General features: G+C 62.2%; 1 protein-coding gene across 6 annotated transcripts in view; it reads left to right on the forward strand.

Annotated features, from left to right (window-relative positions):
* The window catches only part of PXDN (peroxidasin), a 74,391-nt gene that overhangs the window by 5,913 nt on the left and 51,090 nt on the right, over positions 1-17,388 (forward strand). The window contains exon 1 of one of the 6 annotated variants that reach the window (XM_089327886.1): positions 6,923-6,973. The exons of the other annotated variants lie outside the window; for them this stretch is intronic. The gene's annotated coding sequence lies outside the window, so the exon portion shown is untranslated. Of the gene's footprint in view, positions 1-6,922; positions 6,974-17,388 lie in introns of those variants that run through there. 6 annotated transcript variants of the gene reach the window in all.

The raw sequence follows: 17,388 nt of genomic DNA on the forward strand, positions 1-17,388 counted from the left end.
TCGCTGGCGCTGTGTGTGCGTGTGGGTGCCACGCCCTTCCTTTGCTGGGGGACTTGGACACTGGTGCGCCGCTCTGCGAGTGGCCGCCCTCGGGGGCTCCTTCCTCGGCCCTCACTGCTGAGCGTTGCTGGGCTGGCCGCGCCTGTCTCCGCCCCTCCGTGGGGCCCTCACGTTGGCCGCTCGTTCGGAGCCATTTGAGTGATACTCTGGGCCGTGCTTTGCTTTGCTTTCTTGCGCATGATTTTAGTTTAACTTCAGGGCTGCAGGCTTATGATTTCCATCCAGTTTGGAGAATTGGGGGTGTGTGCAGGGGTCGGGTCAGGGCTCTGGTTTTCTGATTTCTCATCATCCTTGGCGTTCCACTGGGGCCAGTTTCTGTTTCTGAAGTCAGGTTCCCTGTTGCTGTTCCACGCTGCCAGTCTCCTCGGGTTCTCAGCTCAGGTGTTGAAGTTTACACCTGTAAAAATTGGGGACTTTATAAAACATCTCCCATCTCTCTCCTTAACATTTCTTTTTAAAAAATGTAGAGTTTCAAACAGAGAGGGAGAGACAGAGGGAAGGATCCCCCATCCGCCGCTGCACTCCCCAGATGGCCGCAGCAGAGCTGGGCTGATCTGGAGCCAGGAGCTTCCTCTGTGTCTCCCACATGGGTGCAGGGGCCCAGTCCTTGGGCCATCATCCACTGCTTTCCCAGGCCAGAGCTGGATCGGAAGAGGAACAGCTGGGACTTGAACCAGTGCCCATATGGGATGCCGGCGTCTCAGTCTCAGCCTACTACACCACCGCGCTTAACATTTTTACTGTGTAATTCAACTTCCCCAGCCACGTTCACGTGCCTGTCTGCTGGCACTAAGTCCGTGGCAGCTTTGTGTTGGTCTGGATGAAATGGTGTGGTGAGTGGTGTCTCCACGTGGGCTGGTCTGGACTGATGATGCGCTGTTCTCTCTGTGTTAGTCTGCACTGAATGAATGATGTGTTTTCTGTGTGGGTCTCACTGAATGAATGACGCGGTGTCCTCCATGTGGGTCCCACAGAATGAGTGACATGGTGTCCTCTGTGTAGGTCTGGAGTGAATGAGTGGTGCGGTGCCCTCCGTGTTGGTGTGGACTGAGGGACGTGGTACCCTGCGTGTCGGTGTGGACTGAGGGACGTGGTACCCTGCGTGTTGGTGTGGACTGAGGGACCCGGTGCCCTCCGTGTCGGTGTGGACTGAGGGACGTGGTACCCTGCGTGTTGGTGTGGACTGAGGGACGTGGTACCCTGCGTGTCGGTGTGGACTGAGGGACGTGGTACCCTGCGTGTTGGTGTGGACTGAGGGACGTGGTACCCTGCGTGTTGGTGTGGACTGAGGGACGTGGTACCCTGCGTGTTGGTGTGGACTGAGGGACGTGGTGCCCTGCGTGTCGGTGTGGACTGAGGGACGTGGTGCCCTGCGTGTCGGTGTGGACTGAGGGACGTGGTGCCCTGCGTGTCGGTGTGGACTGAGGGGCACGGTAGCCTCCATGTTGGTGTGGACTGAGGGACGTGGTACCCTGCGTGTCGGTGTGGACTGAGGGACGTGGTACCCTGCGTGTTGGTGTGGACTGAGGGACGTGGTACCCTGCGTGTCGGTGTGGACTGAGGGACGTGGTGCCCTGCGTGTTGGTGTGGACTGAGGGACGTGGTACCCTGCGTGTTGGTGTGGACTGAGGGACGTGGTACCCTGCGTGTCGGTGTGGACTGAGGGACGTGGTGCCCTGCGTGTTGGTGTGGACTGAGGGGCGCGGTACCCTGCGTGTTGGTGTGGACTGAGGGACGTGGTACCCTGCGTGTTGGTGTGGACTGAGGGACGTGGTACCCTCCGTGTCGGTGTGGACTGAGGGACGTGGTGCCCTGCGTGTTGGTGTGGACTGAGGGACGTGGTGCCCTGCGTGTTGGTGTGGACTGAGGGACGTGGTGCCCTGCGTGTTGGTGTGGACTGAGGGACGTGGTGCCCTGCGTGTCGGTGTGGACTGAGGGACGTGGTGCCCTGCGTGTCGGTGTGGACTGAGGGACGTGGTGCCCTGCGTGTCGGTGTGGACTGAGGGGCACGGTGCCCTCCGTGTTGGTGTGGACTGAGGGACGTGGTACCCTGCGTGTTGGTGTGGACTGAGGGACGTGGTACCCTGCGTGTTGGTGTGGACTGAGGGACGTGGTGCCCTGCGTGTCGGTGTGGACTGAGGGACGTGGTGCCCTGCGTATCAGAGTGGACTGAGGGACGTGGTACCCTGCGTGTCGGTGTGGACTGAGGGACGTGGTACCCTGCGTGTCGGTGTGGACTGAGGGACGTGGTGCCCTGCGTATCAGAGTGGACTGAGGGACGTGGTACCCTGTGTGTCGGTGTGGACTGAGGGACGTGGTACCCTCCGTGTCGGTGTGGACTGAGGGGCGCGGTGCCCTCCGTGTTGGTGTGGACTGAGGGACGTGGTACCCTCCGTGTCAGTGTGGACTGAGGGACGTGGTACCCTGCGTGTTGGTGTGGACTGAGGGACGTGGTACCCTGTGTGTCGGTGTGGACTGAGGGACGTGGTACCCTCCGTGTCGGTGTGGACTGAGGGGCGCGGTGCCCTCCGTGTTGGTGTGGACTGAGGGACGTGGTACCCTGCGTGTTGGTGTGGACTGAGGGACGTGGTACCCTGCGTGTCGGTGTGGACTGAGGGACGTGGTACCCTCCGTGTCAGTGTGGACTGAGGGATGTGGTGCCCTCCGTGTTGGTGTGGACTGAGGGACGTGGTACCCTGCGTGTTGGTGTGGACTGAGGGACGTGGTACCCTGCGTGTTGGTGTGGACTGAGGGACGTGGTACCCTCCGTGTCGGTGTGGACTGAGGGACGTGGTGCCCTGCGTGTCGGTGTGGACTGAGGGACGTGGTGCCCTGCGTATCAGAGTGGACTGAGGGACGTGGTACCCTGCGTGTTGGTGTGGACTGAGGGACGTGGTACCCTGCGTGTTGGTGTGGACTGAGGGACGTGGTGCCCTCCGTGTTGGTGTGGACTGAGGGGGCGCGGTGCCCTCCATGTCGGTGTGGACTGAGGGACGTGGTACCCTGCGTGTTGGTGTGGACTGAGGGACGTGGTGCCCTGCGTGTTGGTGTGGACTGAGGGACGTGGTGCCCTGCGTGTTGGTGTGGACTGAGGGACGTGGTGCCCTGCGTGTTGGTGTGGACTGAGGGACGTGGTGCCCTGCGTGTTGGTGTGGACTGAGGGACGTGGTGCCCTGCGTGTCGGTGTGGACTGAGGGACGTGGTGCCCTGCGTGTCGGTGTGGACTGAGGGGCACGGTGCCCTCCGTGTTGGTGTGGACTGAGGGACGTGGTACCCTGCGTGTTGGTGTGGACTGAGGGACGTGGTGCCCTGCGTGTTGGTGTGGACTGAGGGACGTGGTGCCCTGCGTGTCGGTGTGGACTGAGGGACGTGGTGCCCTGCGTATCAGAGTGGACTGAGGGACGTGGTACCCTGCGTGTCGGTGTGGACTGAGGGACGTGGTACCCTGCGTGTCGGTGTGGACTGAGGGACGTGGTGCCCTGCGTATCAGAGTGGACTGAGGGACGTGGTACCCTGCGTGTTGGTGTGGACTGAGGGACGTGGTACCCTGCGTGTTGGTGTGGACTGAGGGACGTGGTGCCCTGCGTGTCGGTGTGGACTGAGGGACGTGGTGCCCTGCGTATCAGAGTGGACTGAGGGACGTGGTACCCTGCGTGTCGGTGTGGACTGAGGGACGTGGTACCCTGCGTGTCGGTGTGGACTGAGGGACGTGGTGCCCTGCGTATCAGAGTGGACTGAGGGACGTGGTACCCTGTGTGTCGGTGTGGACTGAGGGACGTGGTACCCTCCGTGTCGGTGTGGACTGAGGTGAGGGACGCGGTGCCCTGCGTATCAGAGTGGACTGAGTGATGTGGTACCCTGTGTGTTGGTATGGACTGAGGGACATGGTGCCCCGCATGTTGGTGTGGACCGAGGGACATGGTGCCCTGCATGTTTGTGTGGACTGAGTGGTGCGGTGCCCTGCGTGTCGGTGTGGACTAAGGGGCGTGGTGCCCCGTGTGTTTGTGTGGACCGAGGGGCGTGGTGCCCTGCGTGTGGTCTCAGCAGAGCTTGCTTGGTGCCTTGTGTTCGGCTCCTCGTCATGTGTGTTGGGTTCCTGTGCTCCCGGCTGAGCGCCGAGCGCTGTAACCATCATGAGTTTTTCCTGGGGTGCAGCTCAGTTCCTGGAGGCCGCTTGGTTTCTCAAGTCTTGCTTCTCAGTTTTGTGGGGAGGACGGGGTCCGTGCCCGCCTGGGGAGCAGGAGCCTCCCACGGCCCTGCCCGGCTCTGGGCCTCGCTGCTGCAGCACCAGTGCGTCCTCCGGGCCCAGTGTGTACTGGCCTGTTCCCTGGGGACCCTTCTGCGGGTCACAGCTCAGCCGAGGGCTGGCATCGGCCTGGTCCCTGGAGTCGCCCCCCAGCCTTCCGGGGTCTTCTGGGCCCCCTGTCCTGCAGGCCCGGGACTCTCGGCACTGGCTTCTCTAGGTGCTGGCCGGTGTGTTCCCAACTCTGGGGTCGCGTCTGTCGCTGGCTGCCCGGTGGTGTGTCGATAACGGTTGCTTCCCGCATCCCGTCTGCGCGTCGGAGAGGCGAGCCTCGTCCCTGAGCCCTGGCGGTTTCGGAGTGGCCGGGCCCACGCTTGGTTCTCATGGTTTTCTGCAGCAAGGCGAGGTAGAAGTAAGCAGCAGCTGGGATGAAGTAAAGCCTGACGGTGTCCAGTTGGGAGGAGAGCAGAACGCGGCTCAGCTCCTGGCCTCTGCACGCGTCGGGACCGCGGTTTGGCGCGGGGCCGGTGTCAGCGGCATCTGTGCGACCTCGGTCCCTCCCTCTCCCCAGAGTCTGGCCTTTGGGAAAGCCGCCTGCTCCGGGGAGGAAGCCTCCTTCTCAAGTGGCTGTGGCTCCTGCTCCCCACAGGACAGGGCCGGCGGCTGTCACAGACCACAGTGGTTACGGTCTCTCTCCAGGAGGCCACGATCCTGGCCCTGCCCCAGGTCCTTCCTCACCGCCCTGAGGTGCCCAGCGTCTCCTGGCCTGTGCTGGTGAGCCGAGGGCGCTTGGAGCTGGGTCCAGCCGTGTCGGGAGGCGTGGCCTTGGGGGTCGTGGTTTCAGCCCGGGCAGTGCTGAGCTTGGCTGCACGTGGCTGCCCCCTCAGCCGCTCCTTGCCCTTCTCGTGTGTGTGTCTGCGATGGCTCTGAGGTGCCTGCCGGGTGCTGGGCCCTTGGTTTCCAGTCCTCAGCCCAGCTCCTGACGGCTGTAGCAGATAAACGTGGCCCCAGGACTCCCCGCCTTGTTTGTAACTTGGGGAGTGGGGGCGTGGTTCTCCTGGGGCGGGAAGCAGAGACCTGGGCTTTCTTGTTAGCTGCTTGTCACCCCTGAAGCTCTGCTGCGGCCCTGCTGGGCAGGTGTGGTTGTGCCGCAGCCCAGCCCTGGGCGGTTACAAGTTAATGGCAAGGTAGGGGTGGGGTGGCTGGGGCGCTGACCTCAGCCGGAGAGAGCCGTGTCCTGAGTACGTCCTGGGTAGGATGCGAGCCTGGCCCTGTGCTGCAAGCTGAGGACGCGCTCCTGGAGTGAGCCCCGCCCGTGCCCCCTGCGTGCCACAAGGTGTGTGCGCCCTGGAGCCCGAGTGAGCCCCACCCGTGCCCCCTGCGTGCCACAAGGTGTGTGCGCCCTGGAGCCCGAGTGAGCCCCACCCGTGCCCCCTGCGTGCCACAAGGTGTGTGCGCCCTGGAGCCCGAGTGAGCCCCACCCGTGCCCCCTGCGTGCCACAGGTGTATGCGCCCTGGAGCCCGAGTGAGCCCCGCCCGTGCCCCCTGCGTGCCACAAGGTGTATGCGCCCTGGAGCCCGAGTGAGCCCCGCCCGTGCCCCCTGCGTGCCACAAGGTGTATGCGCCCTGGAGCCCAAGTGAGCCCCGGCCTGTGCCCCCTGCGTGCCACAGGTGTGTGCGCCCTGGAGCCCGAGTGAGCCCCGCCCGTGCCCCCTGCGTGCCACAGGTGTATGCGCCCTGGAGCCCGAGTGAGCCCTGCCCGTGCCCCCTGCGTGCCACAAGGTGTGTGCGCCCTGGAGCCCGAGTGAGCCCCAGCCTGTGCCCCCTGCGTGCCACAAGGTGTATGAGCCCTGGAGCCCGAGTGAGCCCCGCCCGTGCCCCCTGCGTGCCACAAGGTGTGTGCACCCTGGAGCCCGAGTGAGCCCCGCCCGTGCCCCCTGCGTGCCACAAGGTGTGTGTGCCCTGGAGCCCGAGTGAGCCCCGGCCCGTGCCCCCTGCGTGCCACAGGTGTATGCGCCCTGGAGCCCGAGTGAGCCCCGCCCGTGCCCCCTGCGTGCCACAAGGTGTGTGTGCCCTGGAGCCCGAGTGAGCCCCGCCCGTGCCCCCTGCGTGCCACAAGGTGTGTGTGCCCTGGAGCCCGAGTGAGCCCCGGCCCGTGCCCCCTGCGTGCCACAGGTGTATGCGCCCTGGAGCCCGAGTGAGCCCCGCCCGTGCCCCCTGCGTGCCACAAGGTGTGTGCGCCCTGGAGCCCGTGCGTGCGTTTCCTGCCCTTGCCAGGAGGACTCCTGACTCTTCCTGTTTACTTCCCGTGATTGTAGTTGTGTGGGATCCTCAAGGCCTTTGGAAGCATGCCCCACGCCTCCGCTCCTGGGCCCGGGCCGGGCCGGGCGTCTGCCTCTCGCAACCACGGAGGCGCTCAGATGCTCTGTGTCGGGTCACCCTCCTGCCTCTCCCCGACCACAGCGGCGAGCTGGGAGTCGGGAAGGCTGCCCTCTGCCTGGGGTTGCTCCGTCCTGGTGCCGTCACAGCACAGTTAAGGATGTTTTTGCGTACGTCATGCAGGTTCCTGGCAGAGGACTCGGTTCCTGTCACGAGCTGACCACCGGCTTCCCCACAGCCACAGCCGGGGACGCACCGTCTGCTCGCTTTCTGTCCCTGCCCCAGGAGCAGGTACGCGCCGTGTGCCCTGCTCTGGAAGCTGCTTGGCGTGTGCGGAGCTGGCCTGCGCGGGTGATGTGTCCCCGTTGTGGGTGGCCACGTGGTGTCTGTTTGTTGGGGATTGCAGGGGTCGTTGAACCAGCTGCATCCTGGACGCCGTTTCTTGGTTTGCACTTTTCTGCCACAGTCGAGTTCTTTCTGGAATGCCACTGTGTGCCTTCTACCTGTGCGTGGGTCCAGATTGTTCTAGATTTTTCTTCTAGGGCATGCTGCTGCCATCTTCTGCCTGGCTTTGCTCAGACCAAGAGCCTGGCTGGTGACTGTGTGACCCCTGCTCCGGCCATCCTGCTCTCTGTCTTCCCTTCTCTGCTCTGGGGTGGATGTTCCTGGTCACAGGGGCTGGCTGGGGCTGGACGCTCGGAGCAGGAGCCCAGAGCAGCGGACGCTTGCACTGGCTCTGAGACCATGCAGCTGGCGCCTTGCTCAGGACCGTCCTGTGGTGGTCCCGTCTGCTGTCTGTCCTGGTGCTCTGGCGTCCGTGTGCCGAGCACGGGAGGGAGCAGGCCAGGGCTCGTGCCGCCACTCAGCTTCGTCAGCTCTGCCTTTGGATTCCTGCAGTGCCTGTCCTGTGGCCTGTTGCTTTCTGGTTCGTGAGCCTGAGCTGCTGCTGTTGTACCAGGTGTCCCTTGCGGGGGTCCACCCCTGGGAAGCTGGGTGTGGCCCCGCCATCCTGCTCCTCGTGGCCGTCCTGGGCCTGGGACCCTGGCACAGTATGCCAGCACAGTGCTCGGGCGCTATTTGTAGCAGAAAAATTGCCAGCTGTCGCACAGAAAGGCGACTGGTGTGGCCCTGACTAGGCCTCCCGCAAGGAAGGCTCCGGTACAGTTGAGGTCTGAAAGGAGAAGGCCATGCGCCTCTGGCTGCATCCCGGCCGGCAGCCTGGGCACCTGCGCCTCGGGCTCTGGAGGTTCTGCACCCGTCCACCAGTGACGGGAGAACTCACACAGGGAGTGAGCTGAGGGCCACGCAGAAGATGTGGCAAACGGCGAGTTCACGACCGTGGACCTGGCAGACGTGGGGACGACCGTCCTCCTCCTCTCCCTGGGTGTAGTCAGAACCGTGGTCGGCGGAGGCCCCTGGGCGCCTGCTCAGCCACGTTCTGCTGGCCCCGGAGACACCGCCCCAGAGTGTCCGCTTCAGGGCCACGTGCGTTACGAATGGGAGAGTCACGGCAGAGCGAGACTCTGAAGGTTCTTTGCAGGCTCCTTCCAGCCGTCCTCAGGGCAGGAAGTGTCTCGCCTCTGGGTTTGTGTCGTCTGTAGGGCATTACATTTGGCTGTTCTTAGAAAAGTCACAAAGAGCCCGGTCTGCAGCCCCCGCTCGTAGGTGGGTGCTGGGGCTACAGGTGAGCTAACGAACCAGGCTGGCGCCTGGCGCCTGGGGTGGGCCCAGGTCCAGTGAGACCACGGTGGGATTGGCGGAGACCTGGATGTGAGACTTGGCTTGTGGAGCTCGGGCAGGCACCAGGCGGCGGTGGGTCCTGGTGCTGGGCTTTCCAGAGGTGCCCTTGAGCCTCGGTCTCCCGGGCCGTGTTGAGGATTCCTGTGCAGCACCAGGGCCCCTGCAGAGCGGCCAGTTAGCGTGTGAGCCGCACCCAGAGGACCAGCGGCTGTGAAGCGGCAGAGGCGCTGCGAGCTGCGTGCCCGCTCAGCCCCGATTCTGTGCCTGTTCTAACGGAAGCAGGGACAGGCGTGGAGCACGGTGTTCGGTGCACTTCAGGTTGGCGGTTTTCCCTGAAGACAAACCCGGCCATTTGAGAAACCTCTAATTTCCCCTTTTGGGGCCAGCTCCGTCTGTCCCGGCCCCGGGAAGCACTCTGTGGTTTTAGCACCACTCTGCATTTAGCGTGATAAAAGTCCAGCTCTCCTGTCGTAGCACGGGACGCCCACTGGGTGCCGAGAGCTGAGGGTGACTGGGCTGAACGAGTGTCCGGCTGGCCTCAGAGCTGGGAGACTGCCCTAGCAGGCAGGGTGCCCTTAGCGTGGTGCGTCCTCCGGGTGCGGGGAGGAGGAAGCTCCTGAGCGCCCGTGGGTGGGGAGGCTGCTGTGCTCAGAAGTGCAAGGGAGAACCCTGGGTTGTGCCTGCAACGCGAGGGGCCCGGGTGTTCCCCCGGGTGCGGGCAGTCCCATGGGGGGTGATGTCCGGGGACAAGCCAGGGGCTTGTCGCTTCCTGGCACCAGGGGACGACCCGGATCGCCGGGCTGCCTTTCAATGCGGCAATTAAAGTAGACACGGTTAGTCATCATGCTGGCCCACTCAGCCACCGGATGTTTCTGTTGGCATGGAAACAGCCGGGGAAATACTAACCTTGGGCGCTCGTCTTCCTGTGCGTGTTGATTTCCTTAGGTCGGTGCCTGTGTCGCCCACGCACCCCAGCATCCCCCCACCCAGCCCTCCTCCACTACTGAAGTTCGCCGCTGGGTGTCGGATGTTGGCGTCTCCCTGACCGCCGTCGGCGTCACTCTGCAGGAGGGGCTGGCTCTGCAGCAGCCTGAGGAATGGAGCCGCAGCCCGCGAGAGCCCCAGGGGCTGGGGCTCTGCGCCCCAGCTCAGGGTGCATGGGGTGAAGGTGCAGCACCCTGCCGCCTCGGCCCCGAGGGTCTCCGACTCCCACAGGCTCCTGGGAGAGCGGCCTGTTGCAGCCTTTCTCCAGGTCTGCTAGCGCCCTGCCTCGCTGGTATCCCGGTGCTGGGCTGACCCCTCTCACACGCTGCCTGCCCCCCCTAGACGGGCACCCTGGACGTCTGCTCAGTGCAGGGGCAGCCATGCTGCGGGGAGTGGGGAGGGGGTGACCTGGTGGCACCGGGGAGGTTCACGTGGGAAGTGCAGACTTACTGTCATTCCTTCGAGGTGTGTGTCGTGTCATCTGTGTTGTGAACGCCTGGGCCCCAGTCCCCGATCATCCGTGCGTTCCTGGCCGATGGTCCCATCTAAGCCCCATGTCTCACACTGTTTCCTGAACGAGGTCCACGGAGTTGGCTCCTGCTGCCTGAGGCCTGGAGTCCTGTGTAGGGGCAGCCAGCAGTCTGGACGCTTGGCAGGGAGGAACCGTGTCCCGTCCATGTCTGTGGATCCCGTCTGGGACCCATCTCTCTGTGGCTGAGGTTCAAACCCAGTGAGGCGGACTGGAGGCCCCCAGGAAGCCCTGGGCATGAGTGAGGCTGTGGGATGAAACTGGGGCGAGGCTGGTCGGCCTGCCGTGCTGCGGGCATCTGTGAGCCGTGGCCTGGGGCCTGCTGGGATGCTGTACCTAGGAGCCCAGCCCCGGGCTCCGTGGGCCTGCTCCGTTTGCACATCTCAGCGGTGGTGGTGCTGAGCCCGTCCCGGCCGCACCTGCATGTCTGTGGTGGGGAATGGGCTGAGGGCCGGGCCGGGCCACGGTGCCACGTGTGATCAGATGTTCGAGGTGCTTCTGTGAGGGGATTTCAGCTGAGATCGGCACTCAGGTCACACTGAGGCATGCACAGGACCCCTGCCCCTGTCCCCACCCCGGCAGTGCAGGCCTGGCTAGAGCTGGGCCCACCCTCGGCAGCCTTGCCCGTCTCCCCGCCGTGGGCACACACGTCCTGCGGGGACCCCAGCTCTGAGTGTCCACCTAGGGTCACACGTAACCCTGTCGTCCCGGTCCCAGGGGATGCCTCTGGGCGCCAGTCCATGCACTGCCCAGCTGCTCCGGGGTCAAGCTGAGCTCAGATGCCTGGAATGTTTAGGGACAAACATCCGGCCACGGGAGCTGCATCCGGAGTCTGTGGTCGCAGCGAGTCCAGAACAGCCGTAAAAGCCGCGGCCAGAGGACCTGAGCGGGACACCTGGAGGAAGCAGGTCGGGCCCATCCAGGCCTCTGGGGGAGTGTCTGCAGCCGGCCCTGTTCCTGTTGGGGACCGAGATATGTGCAGTGGGTTTTTTTTTTTTTTTTTTTAAGATTTATTTATGGATTTGAAAGAGTTACACAGAGAGAGGAGAGGCAGAGACAGGGAGGTCTTCCATCCGCTGGTTCACTTCCCAGTGGACAACAATGGCCAGAGCTGCGCTGATCCAAAGCCAGGAGCCAGGAGCTTCTTCCAGGTCTCCCATGCAGGTGCAGGAGCCCAAGAACTTGGGCCATCCTCCACTGCTTTCCCAGGCCACAGCAGAGAGCTGGATTCGAAGTGGAGCAGCCGGGACTCGAACAAGTGTCCATGTGGGATGCCGGCGCTGCAGGTGGCAGCTTTACCCACTATGCCACAGCAACAGCCCCACAATGGAATTTTTTAAAAAGATTTATTTATTTGAAAGGCAGAGAGAGAGATTGAAAGATCGACTTGGCATCTGCTGGTTCACTTCCCAGATAACCACAATGGCTGGCGCTAGGCCAGGACAAAGCCAGGAGCCTGGACCTCCATCCAGGTCTGCCCCGTGGGTGCAGGGGCCCAAGCACCTGGACCTGCTTTAGCTGCTTCCCAGGCGTGTTAGTGGGGGGGGCTGGACCAGTGCTTGTGTAGGGTGCTGGTGCTGCTGCTGGCTCAACTCGCTGCACCACCACAGCAGCTCTGTGCAATGACTTTTATTCCCTGGACCCCCAGAAGCTAGCAACACACTTGACTTCTTTTAAATGAAAAGGAGAGCTCCTTCAATCATTTTTTAAAAAAGATTTATTTATTTGAAAGGCAGAGTTACAGAGAGGCAGAGCGAGCGAGGAGCAGTGGCCCCCAGTCATTTGTTTTTATATTAGCAGGGCTGTTTGGTTAAGATTTCTGACACAGTCAGTGAAATCCTCTGTGACCCACAGTCCCGCCATCCCTGGGGCACAAGTACTGTGCCCCCCGTCCCCACCCCTTGCGCCTGTTCGGTTGGTTGTGCACAGTGAGATCATCCAGTGCAAAAGGATTTGAGATCATTGCATGTGAGGGGCCTCAAGTTCAAGAAAATGCATATTATGAAAAAATGCATGAATTTCAAAATTTCAAAACAAAACTCACCTAACAATGCATTTCCCGTGGGTTTTTTGAGTGCCTTGCCTGTCACCTATATGCATGCGTGCACCACACCCCTCTCCCCACAACCTGGGCTTTTTGTTCTGCTTGCCTGCAGCCCCTGGGGCTGGGCCAAAGCCGGGAGCTCCGGCCAGGTCTCCGGAGGGCGGCAGAGACCATCTTCCTGACTTGCTGCTACTGCCGCCGAGCACGGAGCTGGGGTTGGGAGCTGGAGCTGGGGTGCAGGCTGTGGACATCTCAGCCGCAGGCCAGGCACTCTCCTCTGAGCAGGTCCTTTGCCAGCCTCAGCAGTTCCCCTGCGCCTGGCCCTGCCCGCCCACACCCAGGTGGGCTTTGCTGAGCACAGGCCCGCCTGCAACTACGTGCAGCCGCCCTCTGCAGGGACTCTCCACACAGTCCTGGGGCTGCCCCACTGTTGGGCCACTTCCCAGGTGAGGAAATAAATGGAGGCTCGCGTCTGCAGGGTGCCTGTGGGACACTCGATTGTGGCGTGAACTTGGGCTGGTGTCAGCGTAAGATTTGACACTGCTGCAAGGGGAGGCAGGAGGCGGAGCAGGCCTGGAACCCAGCTGCCCAGCAGGAGCCGCTGGTGACCTGCGTCCTCCCCGGGAGTCCTGGCCTCGGGGTACCCACCAGGCCGTGTGCTGTTCTCTGTTCCCGGCGTCAGTGGAGACCCTCTTGGGCAGCTGCCCCCACTCGCCCCGAGAGTCTGCATCCGCCTTCCTTTGCATGGGGCCAGTGCAGCGGTGTCTGGCAGAATTTCAGCCAGGACGAGTGCCTGGCGAGGAAGCTGCTCGGCCCCGGTGAGACGCTGGCGCTGCTTGGTGTGACAGGCCATGGCGGGTCCGAAAGCAGAGCAGTGGGGCTGGCCAGGAGCTTAGCACAGCAGGCGAGCGCCCTGGGTCTGTCGGTTAGCAGTGGGTTAGTGTGGCAGGGTGATGGTGGCTCAGTGGAGGAGGTTTATGAAGTGGGTTGGTGTGGAAGGTTTGTTGAGTAGGTTAGTGGCATGTATTGGTGTGGCAGCGTGGTTTAACAGTGAAGCGGTCAGAAGGGTGGGTGACTGTAGGTGCTGTAGGTGAGGGGTGTAGGTCGGTAGGGTGGGTGGCTGTAGGTGCTGTAGGTGAGGGGTGTAGGTCGGTAGGGTGAGTGACTGTGGGTACTGTAGGTGAGGGGTGTAGATCGGTAGGGTGACTGGGTACTGTAGGTGAGGGGTGTAGGATGGGAGGGTGGGTTACTGTAGGTACTGTAGGTGAGGGGAGCAGGATGGTAGGGTGGGTTACTGTGGGTACTGTAGGTGAGGGGTGTAGGTCGGTAGGGTGGGTTACTGTGGGTACTGTAGGTGAGGGGTGTAGGTCGGTAGGGTGGGTTACTGTGGGTACTGTAGGTGAGGGGTGTAGATCGGTAGGGTGAGTGACTGTGGGTACTGTAGGTGAGGGGTGTAGATCGGTAGGGTGAGTGACTGTGGGTACTGTAGGTGAGGGGAGCAGGGTTACTGTGGGTACTGTAGGTGAGGGGCACAGGTCAGTAGGGTGGGTTACTGTAGGTACTGTAGGTGAGAGGAGCAGGTCGGTAGGGTGGGTTACTGTAGGTACTGTAGGTGAGGGGAGCAGGTTGGTAGGGTGGGTGACTGTAGGTACTGTAGGTGAGGGGTGTAGGTCGGTAGGGTGGGGTACTGTAGGTACTGTAGGTGAGAGGAGCAGGTCGGTAGGGTGGGTTACTGTAGGTACTGTAGGTGAGGGGAGCAGGTTGGTAGGGTGGGTGACTGTAGGTACTGTAGGTGAGGGGTGTAGGTCGGTAGGGTGGGGTACTGTAGGTACTGTAGGTGAGGGGAGCAGGATGGTAGGGTGGGTTACTGTAGGTTACTGTAGGTGAGGGGACCAGGTTGGTAGGGTGGGTTACTGTGGGTACTGTAGGTGAGGGCTGTAGGTCGGTAGGGTGGGTTACTGTAGGTACTGTAGGTGAGGGGAGCAGGATGGTAGGGTGGGGTACTGTGGGTACTGTAGGTGAGGGGAGAAGGTTGGTAGGGTGGGTTACTGTAGGTGAGGGGAGCAGGTCGGTAGGGTGGGTTACTGTAGGTACTGTAGGTGAGGGGAGCAGGGTTACTGTGGGTACTATAGGTGAGGGGAGCAGGGTTACTGTGGGTACTGTATGTGAGGGGTGTAGGTCGGTAGGGTGGGTTACTATAGGTACTGTAGGTGAGGGGAGCAGGATGGTAGGGTGGGTTACTGTAGGTGAGGGGTGCAGGGTTACTGTAGGTACTGTAGGTGAGGGGTGCAGGGTTACTGTAGGTACTGTAGGTGAGGGGAGCAGGATGGTAGGGTGGGTTACTGTAGGTACTGTAGGTGAGGGGTGCAGTGTTACTGTAGGTACTGTAGGTGAGGGCTGTAGGTCAGTAGGGTGGGTTACTGTAGGTACTGTAGGTGAGGGGCACAGGTCAGTAGGGTGGGTTACTGTGGGTACTGTAGGTGAAGGGTGCAGGGTTACTGTAGATACTGTAGGTGAGGGGTGCAGGGTTACTGTAGGTACTGTAGGTGAGGGGAGCAGGGTTACTGTGGGTACTGTAGGTGAGGGGAGCAGGGTTACTGTGGGTACTGTAGGTGAGGGGTGTAGGTCGATAGGGTAGGTTACTATAGGTACTGTAGGTGAGGGGAGCAGGATGGTAGGGTGGGTTACTGTAGGTGAGGGGTACAGGATGGTAGGGTGGGTTACTGTAGGTACTGTAGGTGAGGGGTGCAGCGTTACTGTAGGTACTGTAGGTGAGGGGTGCAGGTCAGTAGGGTGGGTTACTGTAGGTACTGTAGGTGAGGGGCACAGGTCAGTAGGGTGGGTTACTGTGGGTACTGTAGGTGAAGGGTGCAGGGTTACTGTAGGTACTGTAGGTGAGGGGTGCAGGGTTACTGTAGGTACTGTAGGTGAGGGGAGCAGGATGGTAGGGTGGGTTACTGTAGGTACTGTAGGTGAGGGGTGCAGCGTTACTGTAGGTACTGTAGGTGAGGGGAACAGGTCGGTAGGGTGGGCGGGCGCGGAAGGCGAGGGTGCCAGATTCAGTCAGTGAGGTAGGCCATGGGATTCCAGGCCCAGCTCAGCTACTCTGGTTCCTCCTGCTTTGATTAGGGGCCTCCCTGAGACCTCCTCACACCCACCTGGCTCCTCACTTCTCCCTTGGGGAAGCTCAGCTGGGTCTGTGGCAGCGGGTTTCCCCCAGCAGGAAGTGACAGGGTGCAGGAGTGCCTGGCGCAGTCTTTCGCGGGTGTAGATCCATTGTTCTCCAGGGAGAGCGGCTGCGATGGGAACAGGATGGCCCCGGGCTGAGGTATTTTAGCTGATCCGCAGGCGCCTGAGCCTGGAATAGCAGACGGACAGCTGGGAATCTGCCCCGTCAGGCTTTCCACTGCCGGGGTTGCCTGCCGACCCATTGTTCAGGCAGGGGAGGAATGCGGGCACCCAGCACCCCTCCTCCGAGCTGCCCTCCGGTCGGCTGCTCCGGGGCGCCTCAGGTGGCGTGCTTTCCGGCGCCAGACATGGCGTGCTCTTGGCATTTTAAGGTGAACGGTTCTATGGCCATCAGGCTCCTGGTCGCCAAGTTAAAGTTGGGAGGGTGGGTCCCTGCTGTGAATGTTTTGGGCTGCTGAGAGGGTGTGCAGGCAGAGCAGGGTCTTAGGGACGTGGGCGGGGCTTGGGATGAGCCCACTGTGGTGCACACCATGGCTGGAGCCTTTCCCCTTGGCGGGGAATCAGGGGAGCTGGGTGTTCTCTGATGGTTAGCGAGTGCATGGTTGCTGGGATAATGTACCGGGTAGTGGCTATTGTAGTCAGTACTGCAGGCTGCCATGGTGGGAGCGTACCCTACGTGAGCCGTGCAGGCTGTTCAGTCAGTCTGGGGAGTTAGTGGAGATGTCTGTGGCAGGACAGTGCCGTAGGTTAGTACAGCAGGTTACTGTTGACATACTAGGTTAGTGGAGCAGGCTGGTTTATGTCTCGGCCTGAGCTGGGAGCCAGGCTCCGTGCGCGTGCTGAGCCGCTGTCAGAGGCCGCCGCAGCCTGGTGCGTCCTGTTTCCATAACAGGAAGACACACGGGTTTTTAGCACGGGCAGGAACCCTTGATTCCCCGCACCTGGGATGGCGTTGGCGTGGTTCCCGAGCCCTTGCTGTGGCTGTGGCGTGTCTCAGGAGAAAGGAGGCAGCCTGCCGGCACAGCCAGCTGCGGAGGGAGGGTTTCATGCCCTCTGTTGGCGGGAGGATGGGCCTGGGCCCGTCCGCGTGGGCCCTTCCTGGGAGAGAACGAAGAGGCCTCGGGAGAAGTCTGGGTCCGCGGTTCTGGCCAGCTCTCTATTTGGAGAGGAGAAAGGCTGATGTCACTGTTAATGGCCGTGGAAGAAGTTCTGGATTCTCTCCAGAACACCATGTTCCCGAGCCCCGAGATGGGTGGGCTGGGTGTGAGGCAGAGGGCAGGCTCCGGGCGTGGCCGGAACAGGGTGCCGAAGTGGGGCAGCCCAGCAGTGGGCGCACAGGCCCCGGGCCCTCCCCTGCCCGGCCTGACAGCTGTGCGCTTCATGCTCTCGTGAGGTGGAGAATCCCAGAGAAGGCTGTGGATTTTACGACGTGAGCATTTGATGACACTGGGTCCCGGGGCCGTGTGTGGGAGCTCCCTGGAGTGACCACACGCGGTCATCCAGCGACGGTGGCCGAGGGGTGGCCAGGCCTCAGGGGAGGACCCACGGGGTGTGGCTGTGATGTCGGGGTGAGGCCCCTGCTCTGGCGGTGGTCCTGTCCACATCGGGGAGGCAGAGCCTTGGGCTGGGCCCCTACAGAGCGCCCTGGACCCCCAGGAAGTGCCAGAGGTAGACCTGGGCAGGGGGCGCGGGAGCGCCGGCTGAGGTTTCTGTCTGAGGGCCATTCCCAGAGCCGCCAAGCGCAGTGCAGACGGCCCCGATGGCCCCCGCTCTGACTTAAGATGTTTCGACTTCCTGACTGTAAGAGCAGTGGGCAGGCGGCCTGTGGAAGCCGTGTTGTACCGTGTGTGAGCCACACGCCACACGCCAGTGCAGAGCTCTTCGGTCCGGGAGGCGGCCACTCGCTCCACACGGGAGCTCTCTGTTAAGTGGGCCTGGTTTGCTGAGGTTGCTGATGGTAACGTGTTTGAAGATCAGCTGGGATGTTTGGTAGTACAGGTGTGTGAGGTGTGTCTCCCAGGCCAGGTGTTGAGGTGTGTCTCCCAGGCCAGGTGTGTGACTTGTGTCTCCCAGGTCAGGTGTGTGACTTGTGTCTCCCAGGTCAGGTGTGTGAGGCATGTCTCCCAGGCCAGGTGTGTGAGGTGTGTCTCCCAGGCCAGGTGTGTGAGGCGTGTCTCCCAGGCCAGGTGTTGAGTTGTGTCTCCCAGGCCAGGTGTGTGA

This window comes from Oryctolagus cuniculus, chromosome 2, assembly GCF_051225735.1.
Source record: "Oryctolagus cuniculus isolate XC-2025 breed Fujian yellow rabbit chromosome 2, ASM5122573v1, whole genome shotgun sequence".
Classification (NCBI taxonomy): domain Eukaryota; kingdom Metazoa; phylum Chordata; class Mammalia; order Lagomorpha; family Leporidae; genus Oryctolagus; species Oryctolagus cuniculus.